Source organism: Chiloscyllium plagiosum, unplaced genomic scaffold, assembly GCF_037043375.1.
Source record: "Chiloscyllium plagiosum isolate Xiang-an unplaced genomic scaffold, Cpla_swu_hap1 HiC_scaffold_28, whole genome shotgun sequence".
In the NCBI taxonomy this organism is placed as follows: Eukaryota; Metazoa; Chordata; class Chondrichthyes; order Orectolobiformes; family Hemiscylliidae; genus Chiloscyllium; species Chiloscyllium plagiosum.
The window spans coordinates 52481528-52503294 of NW_028270166.1; positions in this window are offsets into that span (position 1 = coordinate 52481528).

Consider the following 21767-nt stretch of genomic DNA (forward strand, 5'->3'; position numbering starts at 1 on the left):
CATTGCCATTGTACACAACAGATTCAAATTTGGCCAATCACTTTAAATTTTGCCCCAGATACCAAAATCCAATTGAATTTGCATTTTACTGACATGAATGATATCAAACCAATGAGCTGGTCTGATGTTTTGGGGTATATAAAATCAGGTATTTTGAACAGTTGGGGAGAACAGCAAAAAACAGCCAAGCACCAACAGACTCCCTGCAGAATGGCTCCCTGAAAGGTACCTGTCTGTAAGAAATTCGTGCAGCAGAAGACCAAAGACGACCTCGAGGAATCTACAGAGGAGGTTTGACATCTGAAGATGATAATGAGGCTTGAAAATTGATTTGCCGTAAAATTTAAGAGGGAATTTATCGGACCAGTTTTGGCGAGTGGAAGGTCAAAATAGGTTTCAGAGAAAGGAATTGCAAATAGTTGTTTAATGTTCTCCTTTGGACTTAAAGAATAAAATTGTTGAGTTTTCTTCAGTAGTGAGCTTTGGGATTGTACTTTGCTACTCAAAATGTAACACATTACAGTGCGAGGTGAGCTTCTCTGTATGTCTGGTTTAAATTAGCAGAAAGGTTTACTCTGTGTCGGTATAAGCATCAGGGAGGGCTTTTTTCGAGCAGGATGGAAATATTCCAACTTGGGAAGAAACCATAGTGGACCTGGTGTTGGAGAATATGCCCGACCAGGTGGCTGAAGTTCCAGTAGGGGATTACTTTGGCAACACTGATAACAATTCTGTGAGTTTTAGAATACTCATGGACAAAGACAAGAGTTGTCCTAAAGGAAGAAAGGTAAATTTGGGGAAGGCCAACTGTACCAAAATTCAGCAGGAGCTGGGGAATGTAGTTTGGGAGCAGCTGTTTGAGGGTAAATCCACATTTGATATGTGGCAGGCTTTTAAAGAGAGATTGATGAGAGTGCATGACAGACATGTCCCTGTGAAAACAAGAGATAAAAAAGGCAACATTAGGCAACCATGGATGAGAGGTGAAATTGTGAGTCTAGCTAAGAGGAAGCATACATAAGATCGAGGTGACTGAAGACAGATAATGCCTTGGAAGAACATCGGGAAAGGATGACCAGTCTGAAACAAGGAATTAAGAGGGCAAAAAGGGGTCATGAAATAACTTTAGCAAACAGGGATAAGGGAAATCCCAAAGCTTTTTATTCCTATATAAAGAGCAAGAGGATAACTAGAGAAAGGGTTGGATCACTCAAGGACAAAGCAGGAAAGATATGCGTGGAGTGAGAGAAAATGGGTAAGATTCTTAATGAGTACTTTGCATCAGCATTCACCGCAGACAGGGACATAACGGATATTGAGATGAGGGATAGATGTTTGATTACTCGAGGTCAAGTCAGCATAAGGAGGGAGGAAGGCATTAAGGTGGACAAGACCCCAGGTCTGGATGGGGTCTATCCCATGTTACTGAGGGAAGCGAATGAGGAAATAGCGAAGCATTAACAGGTAACTTTGCAGCGTCCTTGAACACGGGTGAGGTACTGGAGGACTGGAGAGCTGCTAATGTCCCCATTTGTAAGAAGGGTAACAAGGATAATCCAGGTAATTACAGACCAGTGAGCCTGACATCAGTGGTAGGGAAGCTGCTGGAGAAGTTACTAAGGGATGGTATCTATTTACATTTGAAAGAAAATGGGTTTATCAATGAGATCTGGGTGTTCAGGTTCATTGTACCCTGAAGGTGGCAACGCAGGTCAATGGAGTGGTCTGGAAGGCATATGGCAAGCCTTCTTTCTCTCTCCATGCTTCAGGCTCTCTGCCTTTATTCCTGATGAAGGGCTTTTGCCCGAAACGTCGATTTTGCTGAAGCTTCTAGGATGCTGCCTGAACTGCTGTGCTCTTCCAGGATCATTGATCCAGAATCTGGTTTCCATCATCTGCAGTCATTGTTTTTACCTCCTGGAACACATTGCCAGCAGAGATGGTAGAGTAAGGCATGATAGTGTCATTTAAGATATTTCTAGACAAATACGTGAATGGGCAGGGGGCAGGGGGATATAGACCCTTGGAAAATAGGTGATACTTTTAGTTAGAAGATCTGGATCGGCGCAGGCTTGGAAGGCCGAAGGGCCTGTTCCTGTGCTGTATTTTACTTTGTTCGTTTTGCTTTGGTCTGAGATCAGCAGCTCCTCTCAGAATCAAATGCAGCACCAAGTTGTGAACAAACTGGCTGAATCACAATGAGTTACAGGGGAGAGGGATCGAGAAGGTAGCTCAGGAATGAAAATTGGAGCAGGGACTGGAAACAGCGGCTTCATTCTTCTTGGTGTTGAACTGGAGTTAGTTTATCAGCATGAAGAGACTCAGGCACCACGATGGGCCATGAAACTGTTCTGGGGCTAATTTAGTTTCAGCTGAAGAGAAGGAGCAGAAGGAATACTGGGGGGTTTGGAGAAACCGCCTTCACTTAAATGGCTCCAGCAGTAAGAAATTTCAGTCAGAAAGTTAGATTGGAGAAGGCTGGCAGAAGATTTGAAAGACGTTTTCAAAATCATGCACAGCCTAGCCAGAGTAGATAATGTGATGCCATGCTGACTAGCATGTCATGGTGCCATAGTCTTACCTGACCATAGCGGCTGCTTCCTCATTCAAGAGAGAAGCAACTGGTGATGATTTAATCTGAGGGTCAGCAAACCTCGGGCAAGGGAAGAGGTTGAGAAGGAAAGCCCTTCATGGGAACCTGAAACTGGCAATGGGTATTAAACCCACTGTTGACATCACACTGCTCTGCAAACCATTGACCCAGACAACTGGGCTCAACCAAATCCCTCCCAATAGTAGAAGCATTGAGAATAAGAGGGTTGATTTCAAATACATTGCAAGAGAAGGAACTGGATGTGAGAAAGAAACTTCGCTCAGTGAGTAATTAGATCTGGAAGACATTGCATGAAACAATGGTTTCGGCAGGTTCAATCAAGGGCATTAAATGATTATTTGATGATAAACAATGTAAGAGAATGGCACATGGTCAGAAAGCTTGGACACAATGGGCCAACTGGCCTGTTTCTGTGCTTTTATAATTTGGTGAATCACAATTGCTAATTGAACCTCCACATAGTCAGTTTTGAACTTCTGCTATTCGGTATGTTGAGTGATATAAATGACAGGAATGTGCAAAGATTGGGACTAGGACCCCAGCTACTCATAAATTATGTCAATGATTCAGATAGAAATGTAATGTTTCAAAATTTGCAGATGACACAAAGCTGTATTAAAGGGTCAGCTTTGAGGAGGATGTAAAGTTAATTGGATTGGCTGCGTTAGTGGGCAATCTGCGTGGCAGATGTAGTTTTGTGTGGATAAATGTGAAGTTTTCCACTTTGGTAGCAAAACCAGAAAGGCAGGTTATTTGAATGGCTGTACATTGGGAGAAGGGTGTTTTTGTGCATAAGTCACTGAAAGGAAGTGCGTTGGTGCAGGAGGCAGTAAAGTAGGCTAACTGCAAGTTGGCATTCATAGCAAGAGGAAAGGAATAACATGTCTCACTGCGATTAAACAGGGCATTGGTGAGGCCACATCTGAAATACTGGGTGCAGTTTTGGTATCCTTGTTTGGGAAAGAATGTTCTTGCAATCGAGGGAGTGAAGTGAAGATTTACCAAATTGAGTCTTGAGATGACAGGATTGACACATGAGGAGAGATTGAGGTAAAGATTGTATTCACTGGAACTAAGAATGAGGGATCACATGGAAACCTATAAAATTCTGCTGGGACCAGCCAGGTTAAATGTAAGAAGGATATTCCTGATGGTGGGCGTATCGAGAGCCGTGGGATAAAGTTTAAGATTTAGGGGTAAATCTTTTCGATCTGAGATGAGGAGAAGTGTCTTCACCCAGAGAGTGGTGAGCCTGTGGAATTCACACCACAGAAAGCAGTTGAGGCCAAAGAGTGTGTTTTATAAAAGGAAGTAGATATAAATCATGTGATTAGATTCTGTGCAGTGTGGAAACAGGTCCTTCGGCCCAACATGTCCATACTGACCCTCCGAAGAGTAACCCAGCCAGATTCATTTCCCTACATTTACCCCTGAATTATTCCTAGCAGCGTAGTGGCTCAATGGTTAGCACTGCTGCCTCACAGAAGCAGGTGCCCAGGTTCAATTCTTGCCTTGGGGAACTGTATGTTTGGAGTTTGCACACTGTCCCTTTGTCTGTGTGGGCTTCCTCCCACATTCCAAAAGATGTACAGGTTAGATGAATTGGCTATGCTGCATTGCCCATATGTTAAGTGCTTTCGTCAGGGGGAAATGTAGGGAAAATGAGTCTGGATGAGTTACTCTTCAGAGGGTAGGTGTGGACTTGTTGGGCTGAAGGGCCTATTCCCAGGATCATTTTGAATCATGGCTCAATGGATCAAACAGTCTCCTCACGCTCCTATTAGCTATGTTTCTATAAAGTGAGATATGGAACATATGCTATCTGTCGGTGCACATTCCTGTTAAACTTTCAGAAAGGATTATTCAATCCTTTATTTGGATTGGCAGAAGGAGGGTAGAAATGGGAGACAGGGATTTGCAGCTTTGGGGAACAAACTGAAATTGTCTGTTTCGAAGTTCCATCCTGTATTTAACAGTGCTAACTTATATAAATACATTTTTCAAGAAATTAGTAAGATATGAATTGCTGATGAGAAACTTCAATCGTACATCACACTAAGATCTGAGACAGTCACTGAATCCTTCACCTTAATGTGATCTTTCATTGTGTACATCTGATCTATCAGTGGGAAAAAAAAACTTTCAAACATCAGTCTGAGACTGGAAAAGCAGAAGAAAAAAAAAAACACCTGTGAGAGTGTTTGAGTGAATTGAAGGTTACAAAGACCTTTAGCCAGTTCCAGAGCCTGGAAAAGAACACTTTCCCATTTACTGGAAAGCTACACTTCTGGGGCTCCAGCAAGGTCACACTGAGGAGAGGTCCTTCAGTACTGACTGTGGAAAGAGGTTCAATCAGACCGAAAAATTCCATTGTACACCAGTGAGGTCACACTGGGGAAGGAGCATTCACCTGCTCTCAGTGTGGGAAGGGATTCATTGACTCATCCCAGTTGCAGACACTAGTGCATTGACAAGCAACTGCAGCAATGATTCTGTAATTACACACATCAAGGACTGACCCATGTTCCTTCTGAAAATTGCTGTCTGTTTCTGCCAATTTTAATACAGCCAGTAACTGGAGATTGAGGTACTGGATCCACAACCGATTGGACTGTCATGGCTGCCATGTCCCTTTAAAAAGCTCCATCTGATCATTCCCCATAGTACAGGAACTTACATCAGAAATACTTTAAAATCACTTTATGCACTTTCTGATTTCATCCTGAATTGATTTTGCTGCAAACTTTGCAATTCTGTATCTGAGATGTTCTACTCAATAGCATCTCCAATGAGAATGTGCTGATGGATTCTTGCTGACAATTCTGACTGAGTTGCAAGTTCCTCACAGCGGCTTCTTCATTCTCCACCAGCATGAAAGGGAATGGGGATTGGTGGAGAAGCGAGAGCCCCCAAATGTGTGCTCTCTTATCTGGTCTGGAATTCCCAATGGGACAGGAATGGAGCCAACTATAATCCTAGTAACAGATTGTGGGAAATGACTGTCTCATAACCCGATAAAATCTTCAGAAATGTACTGTTACAGAAAATACTCAGTCTTTGATCTTGTGAAGAAAGATTTTATAGCAGTTTACTGACTGACAGATGCAGGATAGCCCTGTTCTAGGATAGGACTCCAGCATAGATCCAGACAACTTACAAGATTTACATCTGGGAGTCACAAAAACAAAACAGTTAACTCAAAGGTGACTGAAAAGTTAATTATGAAGAAGAAACAGTTAAAAGTAAGAAGCTGAACATGAACTGTTCCAGGTGAGAATTGTTTCCTCGTCCCGGTGTCAAAACATATGGAGGACACAGAGCGAGTGAGGTGATTCACTTTGGAAGGAGCAACAGGAATAAAAAGGACTGGACTAATGGTAAGATTATTGGTAGTGCAGATGAGCAGAGAAATCTTGGTGTTTATGCACATAGATCCTTGAAAGTCGCCACCCAGGTTGACAGGGTTGTTAGGAAGCATATTGTATGTTCGCTTTTATTGGTGGAGGAATCTCAATCCTTCTACCACGAGGAGCCACGAGGTCATGCTGCAGATGTACAAAACTGTGGTGCAGCTGCACTTGAAGTATTGTGTACAGATCTGGTCACAGCATTATGGGAAGGAGTTGGAAGCTTTGGAGAGGATTCAGAGGACATTTACTAGAACGTTGCCTGGTTTGGAGGGAAACTCTTATGAGGAAACGCTAAGGGACTTGAACCTGTTTTCATTAGAGAGAAGAAGTTTGAGAGGTATCTTAATAGAGACATACAAGATAATCAGAAGGTTAAATGGGGTGGACACTGAAAACCTTTTTCTTTGGATGTTGATGGCCAGCATGAGTGGTCATAGCTTTAAATTGAGGGGTGTTAGATAGAGGACAGATGTCAGAGGTAGTTCTTATTCAGAGAGTAGTAGGAGCGTGGAACGCACTGCCTGCAATAGTAGTAGACTCACCAACATGAGAGCATCTAAATGGTCAGTGGATAGACATATGGATGAGCAAGTTTTGAGAAGATTTGTAGCTCAGGTTGAGGTTTTGGATGTAGGTTGCTCGCTCAGCTGGAAGGTTCATCTCCAGACATTTTGTTACCTTACTAGGTAACATCTTCAGTGGGCCTCAGGCGAAGCAATGCTGAAAATTCCTGCTTTCTATTTATGTTTGGGTTTCTTTGGGTTGGTGATGTCGTTTCCTTTGGTGATGTTATTTCCTGTGGTGAAGTCACTTCCTGTTTCTTTTCTCAGGGGGTGGTAGATGGGGTCTAACTCGATGTGTTTGTTGATAGAGTTCCGATTGGAATGCTGTGCTTCCAGGAATTCTCGTGTGTGTCTTTGCTTGGCTTGTCCTTGGACCAAAGACTATACAGACCAAATATTGATCTGCAGAAGTAATCATCTCAACACCCACAAATGAAGCTGCATCAGAACATTATTTCAATGAGCCAACACACACTGCAGCACAGAGGAACTACGCAGAGCAGAGGAAAATCATCTATATGGTGTATTCAAAAAGAATGGGTCCCCAATGAACACAGTCCACCAATTTCTCCGCAACAAACCCAAACAAGCAGACAAAACACGTTCAGAAACCCTAGCCATTCTTCCCTACATCAAAGACATCTCGGAAATGACTGCTGGACTACTCAGACCCCTTGGCATCATGGCAGCCCACAAACCCACCAACATACTAAAACAGCAGCTAATGAACATGAAAGACCCTATACAGACAACAAGCAAAACTAATGCCATTTACAAAATACCGTGCAAGGACTGTAACAAACACAGTATTCCAAATGTGGCCGAACCAAGGTCTTATACAAATATAACATGATCTGCCAACTCTTGTATTCAATACCCTGTCCGATGAAGGAGAGCATGCTGTATGCCTTCTTGTCCATTCTATTGACCTGATGCCACCTTCAGGGAACAATGGACCTGAACACCCAGATCAATTTTCCCCAGGACTTTTCCATTTACCATATAGTTCACTCTTGAATTGGACCTTCCAAAATACATCACTTTGCACTTGCCTGTTGGGAGCGATGACTTACCGGGGTAAGCCATGAGGTACATGTCTCTGGCACAAAGTCTGTCTTTGTTGCTCAGAAGGAAAGGGGGAGAGAAGCAGGGCATTAGTCATTGGGGACTCCATAGTTAGGGGGACAGATAGGAGATCCTGTGGGAATGAGAGAGACACACACTTCATGTGTTGTCTCCCAGCTGCCAGGGTCCATGATGTCTTGAAGTGCAGTTTCGGGTTCCTTAAGTGGGTGGAGGAGCGGCTCCACGTCATGGTCCACATAGGCAACAATGACATAGATAGGAAAAGGGATGGAGATGTAAGGCAGAAATTCAGGGAGCTAGGGTAGAAGCTTAGAGCCAGAACGAACAGAGTTTAGAGTAGATTCTCTACAGTATGGAAACAGGCCCTTCAGCCCAAACTAATCCTCCAAAGAGTAACCCACACAGACCCAATATTTACCCCTGACTCATGTACCTATCACTATGGACAATTTAGCATGGCCAATCCACACATCTTTGTATTGTGGGAGAAAGCCAGAACAACCAGAGGAAACCCACGCAGACATGGGGAGAATGGGCAAACTCCACACAGATAGTCACCTGAGGCAGGAATTGAACCCAGGTCTCTGGCATTGTGAGGCAGCAGTGCTAACCACTTACCCACCATGCTGCCACTCTGGTTTGCTACCTGTGCCTCGTGCAATGAGACGATGAATGAGGAGAGAGAGCAATTGGCTACAGGAATGGTGCAGGAGGGAGGTTTTCAGAAACCTGGATAATTGGGGTTCATTCTGGGGTAGGTAGGACCTCTACAAACAGGATGGTCTACCCCTGAACCAGAGAGGTCCCAATATCCTGGAAGGGAAATTAATTCAACAGGTGAATAAGAAGCTGAATGATAGCTCCAGTGTGCAGGAGCTTGAGAGTAGTGAGGTCATAAATAAGGTTTGAAGGTTGCAAAAGTGTACCGGAAAATAGGAAGGTGGTTTGAAGCCTTTTTACTTCAATGCCAGGAGCATCCGGAATCAGGTGGGTGAACTTGCAGCATGGGTTGGTACCTGGGACATTGATGTTGTGGCCATTTTGGAGACATGGATAGAGCAGGGACAGGAACGGTTGGTGCAGGTTCCGGGTTGAGATGTTTCATTAAGAACAGAGAAGATGACAAAGGTTGGGGTGGGGTGGCATTGTTCATCAAGGACAATATTGCGGTAGCAGAATGGAGTCCTCTACTGAGGTAATATGGGCTAAGGTAGGAAACAGGAAAGGAGAGGTCAGCCTTTTGGGAGTTTTCTATCGGCCTCCAAAAAGTTCCAGAGGTGGAACTTATTGGTGGAATAATAGATACTGGTTGTGAATTACAAACTAGAATTTAATTGAGGGGATGAGGGTGGTTTTCATTAGAATGACAAATAGAACACAGAGCATAGAACGTTACAGCACAGTACAGGCCCTTCGGCCCTGACCTATGTTGCGCTGACCTATGAAATTAACCTGATGCCCATCTAACCTAACTGTTCCATTACATATGTTCAATGCCCATTTAAATGCCCTTAACATTGTCGAGTCTACTACTGTTGCAGGCAGAATGTTCTACCCTCCTACTACTCTGAGTAAAGAAACTACCCCTGACATCTGCCCTAAATCTGTCAACCCTCAATTTAAAGCTGTGTCCCCTTGTGTTTGCTTTCACCATCTGAGGAAAAACGCTCTAATTCTTCACCCTATCTAACCTTCTGATTATATTATACATTTCAATTAAGTCACCTCTCAACCGTCTTCTCTCCAATGAAAACAGCCTCAGTTCCCTCAGCCTTTCCTTCCTTCCATACCAGGCAACATCCCGGTAAATCTCCTCTGAACCCTTTCCAGAGCTTCCTATAATGCGGTGACCAGAACTGTACACAATACTCCAGGTGCAGCCTTACCCTTACCAGCATGACCTTGTGGCTCCGAAACTAATGAATGCCAGGATGTGTTCAGATGAGGAAGCACATGATGGGCACCTGGAAGTACTCAAGGATGCAGGACAGGCACCTGGAGGTACTCAAGGATGTGTGAGAGGCACCTGGAGGTACTCAAGGATGTGTGACAGGCACCTGGAAGTTCTCAAGGATGTGTGACAGGCACCTGGAAGTTCTCAAGGATGCGTGACAGGCACCTGGAAGTACTCCAGGATGCCCCCATAAGAATGGGCTATGATGCTCAACTCATCAACTGCCAGTTGTGACATGCCACAGCGAGAAACCGTAATGACCTTCTCAGGAGGCAGATATGAGCTGCATCCGACAGGGTCCCCTTCATTGTTCAGTACTTCCCAGGAGCCGGAAAACTACACCATGTTCTTCGCAGCCTCCAACACATTACCAATGGGGATGAGCACCTCATCAAGACCTTCCCTACACATCCACTTTTCACATTTAAACAACCACCAAACCTCAAACAGATCATTGTTCGTAGCAAACTGCCTGGTTTTCAGGACAACACCATATAACCTTGTCACAATAGATGCTGCAAGACGTGTCAGAGTGTCAACACAGATACCACCATTACATGTGGGGACACCTCCCACCGTGTACGCAGCAGGTACTCATGTGACTCAGCCAATGTTGTCTAACTCATACCCTGCAGGCGAGGATGCCCTGAGGCATGGTCAATTGGCAAGACCAAGCAGAGGCTACAGCAACAGATGAATGGACACCACACAACAATCAACAGACAGGAGTGTTCCCTCCCAGTCAGAGAACACTTCAGCAGGCTGGGACATTCGACCTTTGGGGGACTGTCCTCCAAGGCAGACTTTGGGACAGTCAACAATGCAAAGTGGCCAAACAGAGGCTGATAGCCAAGTTCAGTGAACATGGGGATGGCCTCAACCAGGACCTTGGGTTCATGTCATACAGCTCCACCACACCGCTCCCCCCCACACACGACAGATACCCACTCCTACGCACATACACATTCCTTCACACACGCACGCACACATGTGGAGTGAATTATACTTGCAGAATTGCATTTTATTTTGCTCAAGAACTGCATGAATCCACATAAGATTCATTAAATCCGTTTTTGAGATCAGAATCAGCCTGACCATTGTGGTGGCACAGACAGTGTCACACAGGGCACCTCACACCTTCAATGCATCATCTGATCTGACATGGCACCAATTGTTAAAATTCACTTGAGAATGTAACTTTAGAAAAGTTATGCGATTTGCATATGAAAGAACTGAAACCAACATGTTCATTCGAAGAAAATGAGAGATTGAACAAACAATCCAGGTCTTTTCCAACATATAATTACAGTTACATCACACTGTAAACTTCTGCTCTAAATTCTGTGTCTTATGATGTTTTATTCCTGATGAAGGAGCAGTGCTCTGAGACCTACTGCATCCAAATAAACCTGTTGGACTATAACCTGATGTTGTGTGATTTTTAACTTTGATGCCGACAGAAAACTTCCAACAGGGTGCCCTCTCCTTTCCTGTTTCTAACCTCAGCCCAAAGTATCTCAGTGGATAAGTCCTCAAACTGCTGTAATACTACTTTATCTCAGCTGCTGTAATACTACCTTTGCTTAACAATGCCACATGGCGGCACAGAAGCGCAGTGGTTAGCAATGCTACCTCACAGCACCAGAGACCTGGGTTCAATTCCCACCTCAGGCGACTAACTGTGTGGAGTTTGCACGTTCTCCCCATGTTGGCGTGGGTTTCCTCCGGGTGCTCCGGTTTCCTCCCACAGTCCAAAGATGTGCAGGTCAGGGGAATTGGCCATGCTAAATTGCCCGTAGTGTTAAGTAAGGGGTAAATGTAGGGGTATGGCTGGTTTGCGCTTCGGTGGTTCGGTGCGGACTTGTTGGGCCGAAGGGCCTGTTTCCACACTGTAAGTAATCTAATCACACTTTTCTTTTACCACCTTCTCTGTTCTTACTGAAGCATCTAAATCCCAGAATCTGCAATAACCATTGCTCCTCTAACCATGTCTCTGAAATGGCCACAATATCGAAATCCCAGGTACCAACTCATGCCGCAAGTTCACCCACCTTATTCCGGATGCTCCTGGCATTGAAGTACATACATTTCAAACCAACATCCTGATTGCCGATGACCTCAATACCCTACAACTCCTGTACACTGGAACTACAATTCAGGTTCCTATCCCACTGCTGCATTAGTTTAAACCCCCACGAAGAGCATTAGCTAATCTCCCCGCTCCCCCACCCCAGGACATCCAATTGGAAAGGTCCCACCTTCCCCAGAAAGAGTTCCAATTATCCAAGAATCCAAATCCCTCCCTCCTGCACCATCCCTGCAGCCATGTGTTCAGCTCCACTCTCTCCCTGCTCCTCGCTTCACCAGCACGTGGCACCGGCAACAAACCAGAGATAACAATTCTCTTTGTTCTAGCTCTAAGCTTCCACCCTAGCTTCCTGAATTTCTGCCTTAGATCCCCACCTTTCTTCCTACCTCTGTCGCTGGTGCCTATGTGGACCACAACTTGGAGCTCCTCCACTTCCCCCTCAAGGATCCCAAAAACACAATCAGAGGCATCATGAACCCTGGCACCTGGGAAGCAAAACACCAATCCTGAGTGTCTCTCATTTCCACAAAACCTCCTATCTGCCCTCCTAACTATGGAGTTCCCAATGACTAAAGCTCTGCTCCTCTCCCCCCTTCCCCTCTGAGCAACAGGGACAGACTCTGTGCCAGAGGCCTGTACCCCATTGCTTACCCCTGGTAAATTGTCCCCCCAACAGTATCCAAAACGGTCTCCTTGTTGTTGAGGGGAACCACCACAGGAGATCCCTGCACTGCCTGCAGGTTCCCTTTCCAACCCTGTCGGTAATCTATCTACTTTCATGTGGCTGTGGAGTAACTACCTCCCTGTAACTTCTCTCAATAATCCCCTCCCCTTCCCGAATGATCCAAAGTTCATCCAGCTCCAGCTCCAGTTCCCTAATGGTTCTCAAGGAGCTGGAGTTGGGTGCACTTCCCAAAAGGAAATCATCAGGGACACTAGACGTGACCCTTACCTCCCACAAACTGCAGGATGAACATTCAACTGCCCTAACCTCCATTCTCACTATTCTAAATTCCCAAGTTGAACGCTGAGAAAATGAAACATGAAAGAAAACACTTGTCACCTTTCCAACCGATGTACAGAACTATTTTTTTGGTTAGAGGACGAGGATGGGTGGGAGACATTCCCGAGTAGTGTTTAGGGGAAAGCAACCACCCAAATATGTAACCTCATGACCTTCCAGATATTCCAGAAGGAGTCAGAGACTAGATTCTGAGGTGATTAGCAATGGTTTAGATACAGAATACAAGATGCACAGGAGTGAAATAATGGCTGGAATCTATTTGAGGAGTTCAGCGTGATTAATAAAGAGAATAAGAGAATCACAGAAGTGAGTTATAGGGCTTGAAGGTTGAATTTGAATGAAGAACGCAAAGTTAAAGGCAGGATTCTTGACAGCGTGGAGGAACAGAGGAATCTTGAGGTCCATGTTGATAGATTCCTGAAAGTTTCGACCCAAGTTGATAGGGTTGTTAAGAATGCATATGGTGTGTTGGCTTTTATGAGCCAGTGTATTGTGTTTAAGAGCCACAAGGTGATGCTGCAGCTCTATCGAGCCCTGGTTAGACCACACTTGGAATATTGCATTCAGTTCTGGTCGCCTCATTACAGGAAAGATGGGGAAGCTTTACAGAGAGTGCAGGGGAGATTTATCAGGATGCTGCCAAGACCCGAGGGCATGTCTTATGAAGCAAGGTTGAGGGAGTTAGAGCTTTTCTCATTGGAGCGAAGAAGGATGAGAGGTGACTTGATAGAGGTGGATAAGATGATGAGAGGCATAGATAGAGAGACTATCATAGCCAGATACTTTTTCCTCTGAAGGAAATGTCTATCACGGGGACATAATGTTAAGGTGATTGGTGGAGGGTTTAGGGGAGATGTCAGAGGTAGGTTCCTTCCACAGAGAGTGGTGGATAGCAGCAGTGCTAGTAGGGTAAGATATGCTGGGGGCATTTAAGTGACTCTTGAATAGTCACATGGAAGATAGTACAATGGAAGGTATGGAGGTTCGTCTGATCTGAGAGTAGGATAAAAGGCCAGCACAGCCATGAGTGCCGAAAGGCCTGTACTGTTCTGCACTGATCTCTGTTCTCAATCAATCAAGGGGTTCAGGGTGGTTTGTATATCGAACAATAGATACCCAGGAGTGAGTTACAGGCTGGAATCGAATCGAGGAGTTCAGCATGTTTCTGTACAGTCATAGATACAAAGGAATGCATTATAGTTTTTGAGGTGGTTTTGAATATGGAGCTCTGGAGCGATACTCTGGAGTGAGTTAGAGACTGCAATTTAACCAAAAATTTTGGATCATTAAAAATTGGGTGCAAATTAGAGAGATGTAAAATTTGTGGTGGTGTGATTGGAGTTGGCAAAAATGATGAGGTGTGCAACGAAGGGAGTGGCAGCATATAACATGGGGTGGCTGTTCATTGGGAATGGGAATAAATACAGTCTGGGAAAATACTTGGGGGAACCTCAAAAATTGGAAGGATGGGTGGTGAGTGCCAAATCTGCAGGTAGGACATCTGGGGAGGTGCAAAATTTGAGGGCATGATTGTAGAGGAACTTGAGGTTTGCAAAATATTTGGAAGGTTGCAAATTATGGGGGTGCTCAAAACTTACGTAGATGCAACATTTGAGGAGTTTGAACAGAGTGAGGACTGGAGATGATAAAATGTGGAGAGGCAAAAAGCACAGCAGGTCAAGCAGCCTCACAGGAGCAGGAAAGTCAATGTTGGGATTTGAGATCCTATATCAGGGTTGGGGAGGTGAAGGGGGCTGAGAAATAACTGGGGTGGTGGTTCTGGGGGAAGGTAGGTGGGATGATGAAAGGTAGTTACAGATCGGAGGCAATTGTGATTAATCAATCGGAAGGACGATAGACAGGTTAGGTCAGGTGAAGAGGACAGGGGTGGAGAGAGAGGCCTGGACAGGATGAGGTGGGAGGTGGGAAGATTTGGAAGCTGGTGAATCCTATATTGAGGCCATATTGTTGCCAGCTCTTTCCTCCAGTTCTTGTTTGGCTTTATTTTGATATTGGAGGAGGCTCATTTCTTTGGGGGAGTTGAAATGGCTGACCCGGAAGGTGGGGTTGATTGGAGCATGCGGGCCATAGATGTTCCCTGATCTGGTCCCAGAGTTTGTGTTCGGTCTCTCATGAATAGAGGAGAACACATTGGGAACAAGGGATGCAATAAATCAGGTTAGAGGAAATAAGGGTGAATCTCTGCTGGACTTGGAAAGTTTTTTTGGGGACCTTGGATGGAGGAAAGAGGGGAGGTGTGGCATCAGGTGTTGCACTTCCTACGTTCGCAAGTAAAGGTGCCAGGTGTGGAGGAGAGGATGGTGGGAAATGAGGACCCAACTAGGGAGTCATATAGGGAATGGTCCCTAGGTAAGCAGATGGGGTAGAAAATATCGTGGGAGTGAGACTGCAGATGGTGAAAATGGCAGAGGATGATGAATTGGATTTGGAGATTACTAGGGTGGAATGTGAAGGGGTTCTATCCTTGTTGTGGCTGGGAGGTGTTCGAGGGCAGAATGTGGTTGTGGGCCTCATTGTTCACGGGGAAGGGGAAATTATGGACGTTGAAGAAGTGGAGGTGATGGCCTAATGGTATTATTTTACAACTATTAATCCAGAAACCCAGAAAAATGTTCTGGGGACCTGGGCTCGAAGCTTACCATGTCAAATGGTGGAATTTGAATTCAGTAAAAAAATGTGGTATTAAGAGTCGACTGATAACCATGAAACCATTGTCAATTGTCAGAAAAAAACTATCTGGTTCATTTATGTCCTTTAGGGAAGGAAATCTGCCATCCTTACCGGGTCTGGACTCCATGTGATTCCAGAGCCACAGCAATGTGGTTGATTCTCCACTGCCCTCTGAAATGGCCTCACAAACCACTCAGTCGTATCAATCGCTAGAAAGTCACAACAAAGAAATGAAACCGGACAGACCTCCTGGCATCGACCTTGGAATCGGAAAAGACAACAGCAAAAACACAAACAGTTCTGTCGACCATGCAAAGTCCTTCTTACTGACATCTAGGAGTGAGTGCCGAAATTGGGAGAGCTCTTTCATAGACTAGTCAAGCAACAGTCTAATACAGTCATTCTTACAGAATCATACCTTACAGATAATACCTCAGACACTACCAATACAATCCCTGGATATGTCCTGTCCCACTAGCAGGATAGATCCAGCAGAAGTGCCTGCACTGTGGCATTCGGTCAGGAGGGATTGCCCTGGGAGTCCTTGACTTCGACTCTGGACACCATGAGGTCTCATGCCTTCAGGTTAAACAAGGGCAAGGAAACCTCTTACTGGTTATCACCTATCATCCTCCTTCAGCTGATGAAACGGTGTCCCTCCATTTTGAACAACACTTGGAGGAAGCACTGAGGGTGGGAAAATGTCTACTGGGGGGGGGGGGGGGGGGGGGGGGGATTTCAATGTCCACCACCAAGAGTGGCTCGGCAGCAGCAGCATTACTGATCGGGTTGGTCAGGTCCTAAAGGATATAACTGCTACTCTGGGTCTCTGGCAGGTGGTGAAGGAACCAACAAGAGCAGAAAATGTATTTGACCTCACCCTTACTAATCCGCCAGTTGCAATCCCCTCTGTCCATGACAGTACAGATAAAAGTGACCCCCGCACTGTCCTTATGGAGATGAAGTCCCGCCTTCACATTGAGAATACCCTCCACCTTGTTGTGTGCTGCTATCACTGTGCTAAATGGGACAGACTTCGAACCGATCTAGCAGCTCAATACTGGGCATCCATGAAGCTCTGTGGATCATCAACAGCAGCAGAACTGTACTCCAGCACAATCTGTAACCTCATGGCCTGGTACATCCCCCACTCAACTATTTCCATCAAGCCAGGGGATCAATCCTGGTTCAATGGAGAGTGCAGGAGAACATGACAGGAGCAGCATCAGGCATACCTAAAAATGAGTTGTCAAACTGGTGAAGTTACCAAACAGGACTACTTGTGTGCCAAATGATATAAACAGCACGTGATGGGCAGATCAAAGTGATCCCACAACCAATGAATCAGATCCAAGTTCTGCAGTCCTTCCACATCCAGTCATGATTGAATGAAACAACTCACTGGAGGAGGATGCTCCACAAATATCCCCATCCTCAATGATGGAGGAGCCCAGCACATCAGTGCAAAAGTTAAGGCTGCTGCATTTTCAACAATCTTCTGTCAGAAGTGCTGAGTAGATGATCCATCTCGGGCTCTTCTCAGTGGTCCCCATCATCACAGATACCAATCTCCAGCTGATTCGATTCACTGCCTGTTATATCAAGATAAGGCTGGAGGCACTGGGATTATGCAAAGGCAATGGGCCCTGAGAACATTCCGGCAATAGTACTGAAGAATTGTGCTCCAGAACTTGCCACTCCCCTAGCCAACCCCTTCCAGTACAGTTACAACTGGCATCTACCTAACAATGTGGAAAATTGCACACGTATGTTCTGTCCACAAAAAGCAGGACAGATCCAAACCGGCCAATTACCGCCCAATCTGTCGATGCTCCATCATCAGTAAAGTGATGGAAGGCATCATCAACAGGGCCATCAAACAGCATCTGCTCAGCAACACCCTGCTCAGTGATGCCCAGTTTGGGTTTGGCCAGGGTCATTCAGCTCCTGATCTCATTACAGCCTCGGTTCAAACATGGACAAAAGAGCTGAATTCCAGAGGTTCGGTGTGAGTGACAGACTTTGACATCAAGGCTGCATTTGACCGGGTATGGCATCAAGGAACCCTGGCAAAACTGGAATCAATGGGTACCGGGGGCAAACACTCCACTGGTTCGAGTCATACCTGGCACAAAGGAAGGCGGTTGTGTTTGTGGAGAGTGAGTCATCTCAGCTCCAGGACTTCGGGTAGTATCCTGGGCCCAATGATCTTCAGCTGCTTCACCAATTACCTTCCCTCTGTCATAAGGTCAGAATTAGGGATGTTCACCAATGATTGATCAGTATTCAGCGCCATTTTAGTGACCAGCAGAGCCCGCAGGAGACTCCGGACTCACACCAATGGGGACTCTCACCATGATACAGAAATGCAAAATCGAAAAACGTCGATCATTTTATTGTTTGTGATCTCGGCCAATTTCATCCTGTTATGGTCAACATTAATGCTGTATTCAATAGGGACTCGGATGTATGCCTTGGCATATAGTTTTGTGTATCTGCATCGCTTTGTACGGGAATTGGGCTTCATGCTGCAGCTCCTCAGTTGCTGCACAAACACCGCGATTTACGCTGTGACCCAGACTAAGTTCAGACAGCAGCTGAAGAATGTGCTGAAATATCCCTTTACCCAAATTCATCAATCAATCAAATTCATTTTTAATCAATCCATCCAGCATTTTCTGATTTCAGTTCAACGTTTCAGCAATGAAACAGTCTGTTGCTATGGTAACAGACTGAGGGTAGTGCTGGTTTTTCCAACCTTATTCAACTGGGGGATACAGGAACATTTCAATGTTTCTCAACTCAGGGATCAGTGAGAAAAGGCACCATTTCACTGATTGTACCTCTCACTTCAATCTGTAAATAATGAAATTCTTCATTAAGAAGTATCAAACAGTAGAACAAACTATTTTGTTGTTTGTGTTGAAGCAGCCTGAGCTGGAGAGAGACAGACTCAGCCCCAAGTCCTGGTTGTTAGGGAAGGGGAGTGAACCAGTACCCAGCTCAGGAGTTGGGTTTAAGTCACTCTGACCTTTACTTTCACCTCAGGATCACTGACTCTGACCTGGCCTCAGCAGATTTCATCTCTCTCTCCGTATTCAGGTCTCACTCTCACAATGTCCCCTCTTTCTCTCGTCCTCCCATTTTTGTTTCCTTTTGCTCATATCTCAGATGCAACATCGGTCAGCCTAAAACTGCTGTGTCACCAAAGAAATTGTTTGAAGAATAACACAACTGTGCAACATGAGAGATTCACAAGCTGTGATGCCCTCACCACAGAAAAGATCATCCACTCATGTAGTGGCATGTCGCGACCAGCAGGTGGCATTGTATCACATTAAACACAAGTCTGGGGGGGGGGGCGGTGAGATGGCCAAAGAGACTCAGCCTTTGATACATCACTTTTTAATTCACTCATTCAAACTTCCCTTCAGTCCCATTGCACCCAGAGACAGATCCACAGGCACAAACATATAGAGACACACATTTGGAGATATACATCAATATGACAATTGTATCACTTTACACAAGAGGGACAGACAGAAGGGGGAGAGACGGATAAACACCATTTCAATGGATTCACCCCCAGAACAACAGAGAATCCGCTGCACAGTGACAGACTTAGAGACACACTGAGATAGAGAGATGCACACTAATACACACTCATCTACAGCAGCTGATGTGCACACAGAGCAGAAATAGATCAGCAGAGACAGTTCAGTACAGATACACACACTCATGCACACATACACAGATACAGACACAGATACACAGACACACACAAACACACAGCTTCACACTAATACACACATCCATGCACACTACCTCAAACATTCATAGCTACAAATATGCAGAGGTAGTTCGACTGAGATAAACACACACAGTTACAGAGAGAGGATCACATACAGACACAGTTACACACACAGGCACATTTATACACACAAACATACAGATGGACATGGATTCATACACATACAAAGACTGAAACAGACACAGACTGAGGTGCAGACGTGCAAACAGACCGTTACACCGACACAGACAAACGCACACACCCACCCAAACACACAGACACATATTGTTATGGACGAGGCCAGACTACCTCAAAATATATTGAGAAGGAGCTTGGACGCTAACTTTTTCTTATTTTAAAGGCAGATGGGAAATCAATATTCCAGGTGTAATGCAGCTGGTCAGACCACTCACCTTTCAGCAAAACAGAATTTATGAAAACACTGCAGTTTATCAAAAGAAAATCAAATTTAGAATAACGTCATTATTGGAAAACTTAACTATCCAGATACAGCAAATTAACGAAGGGACTGTTCCAATTCAGCCATCCCAGAACATACACTTTGGCAAAACAGGTAAACTGAAACAGATTCTTGTAGGCAGGAGGGAACAACATCCAAAGAAATTCAAGAGAGAAAGTAAGTTAGGATTCATCTGCTGTAGCTTGGAATCTTTTCTGGACTCCAGCATCTTGTGACTGCCACAACTAAACCAAACTGGAAAGAAAAAACCTGTAATGAGAGAACTGGCCACTCCCCTGCCATTGTTAACCTCGACTCTTTCAAGCCCCTTCAACACCTCCGTCTTTACAACCTCTCTTCTCCATGTTGGTGGAATTGGTTGGGAACTGTTCGCAAGAAAGTTAATTTATGGAATGTCTACGAGATGGCTTTTTTGGACCAACTTGTGATGGAGCCCAGTCGGGAACAGGCAATACTGGATTTAGTGATGTGGAATGAAGCAGACTTGATCAGGGAGCTTAAGGTGAAGGAATCCTCAGCAGGCAGTGATCATAATATGTCTGAAATTACTCTGCAATTTGAGAGGGAGATGATAGAATCAAAGGTAATAGTATTACAGCTGAATAAAGGCAACTACAGTGGCTTGAGAGAGGAGGTGGGTAGCCACTTTATAGACTCTCTCTTTTTCTGTGATGCATTTCCTGAGTTTGTTCGTCAACCATGGTGGTCTAATTTCCCGACACTCCCCAGTAATTTATCTTTTCTTTGAGATGTACCTCTGTACTGTGTCCTCAATTATACCCAGAAACTCCTTCCATTGTTGCTCTACTGTCTTCACCACTAGGCTCTGCTTCCAGTCGATTTTTGTCAGTTCCTCTCTCATACCCCTGCAATTATCTTTATTTAACTGTAACACCATTACATCCAAGTTTGCCTTCTCTCTTTCGAACTGCAGACTGAACTTTACTGTATTATGTTCGCTGCCTCCTAAGTGTTCCCTTCCTAAAGATCTTTTATAAAGTCTGGCTCGCTACATAGCACTAAGTCCAGAGTAGTCTGCTCCCTTGTGGGCTCCATCACAAGCTGTTCCAAAAAACCATCCCGTAAGCATTCCATGAATTCCCTTTCTTTGGATCCACCGGCCACATAATTCACCTCGTCCATTTGCTTAATAAAGTCCCCCATGCTCAGTTTCAGGCAACCTAGCGACATGGGCCAGTGGAATCTTGTGAAGACCCTCTCCTACTGAACCTGCAGAACATACTGTGCAGAGCAAATGAAAAGCAGGTGTAAAGATCGGTGCCGCCGCGACATTGGCCGCCGCGAAACTGACCGCGTCAACCTGTCCACCCCTCTCACCCACTCCAACCTCTCACCCTCGCAATGTGCAGCCCTCCACTCCCTCCGCTCCAGGCCCAACCTCACCATCAAACCGGCAGACAAGGGAGGCGCAGTGGTATTTTGGCGCACTGTTCTTTACACCGCTGAAGCTAGACGCCAACTCGCGGACACATCCTCCTGCTGCCCCCTTGACCATGACCCCACCTCCCACCACCAAACCATCATCTCCCAGACCATCCATAACCTCATCACCTCAGGGGATCTCCCATCCACCGCCTCCAACCTCATAGTCCCACAACCCCGCACTGCCCGTTTCTACCTCCTGCCCAAAACCCACAAACCCGACTGCCCCGTCCGACCCATTGTGTCAGCCTGCTCCTGCCTCACCGAACTCATCTCTGCATACCTCGACACTGTCCTGTCCCCCTTAGTCCACGAACTCCCCACCTACATTTGGGACACCACCCACGCTCTCCACCTCCTCCATGATTTTCGCTTTCCCGGCCCCCAACGCCTTATCTTCATGATGGACATCCAGTCCCTGTACACCTCCATCCCCCATCACGAAGGTCTCCAAGCCCTCCGCTTCTTCCTTTCCCGCCGACCCAACCAGTACCCCTTCCACTGACACCCTCCTTCGACTGACTGAACTGGTCCTCACTTTTAACAACTTCTCCTTTCAATCCTCCCACTTCCTCCAAACCAAAGGAGTAGCCATGGGCACCCGCATGGGCCCAGTTATGCC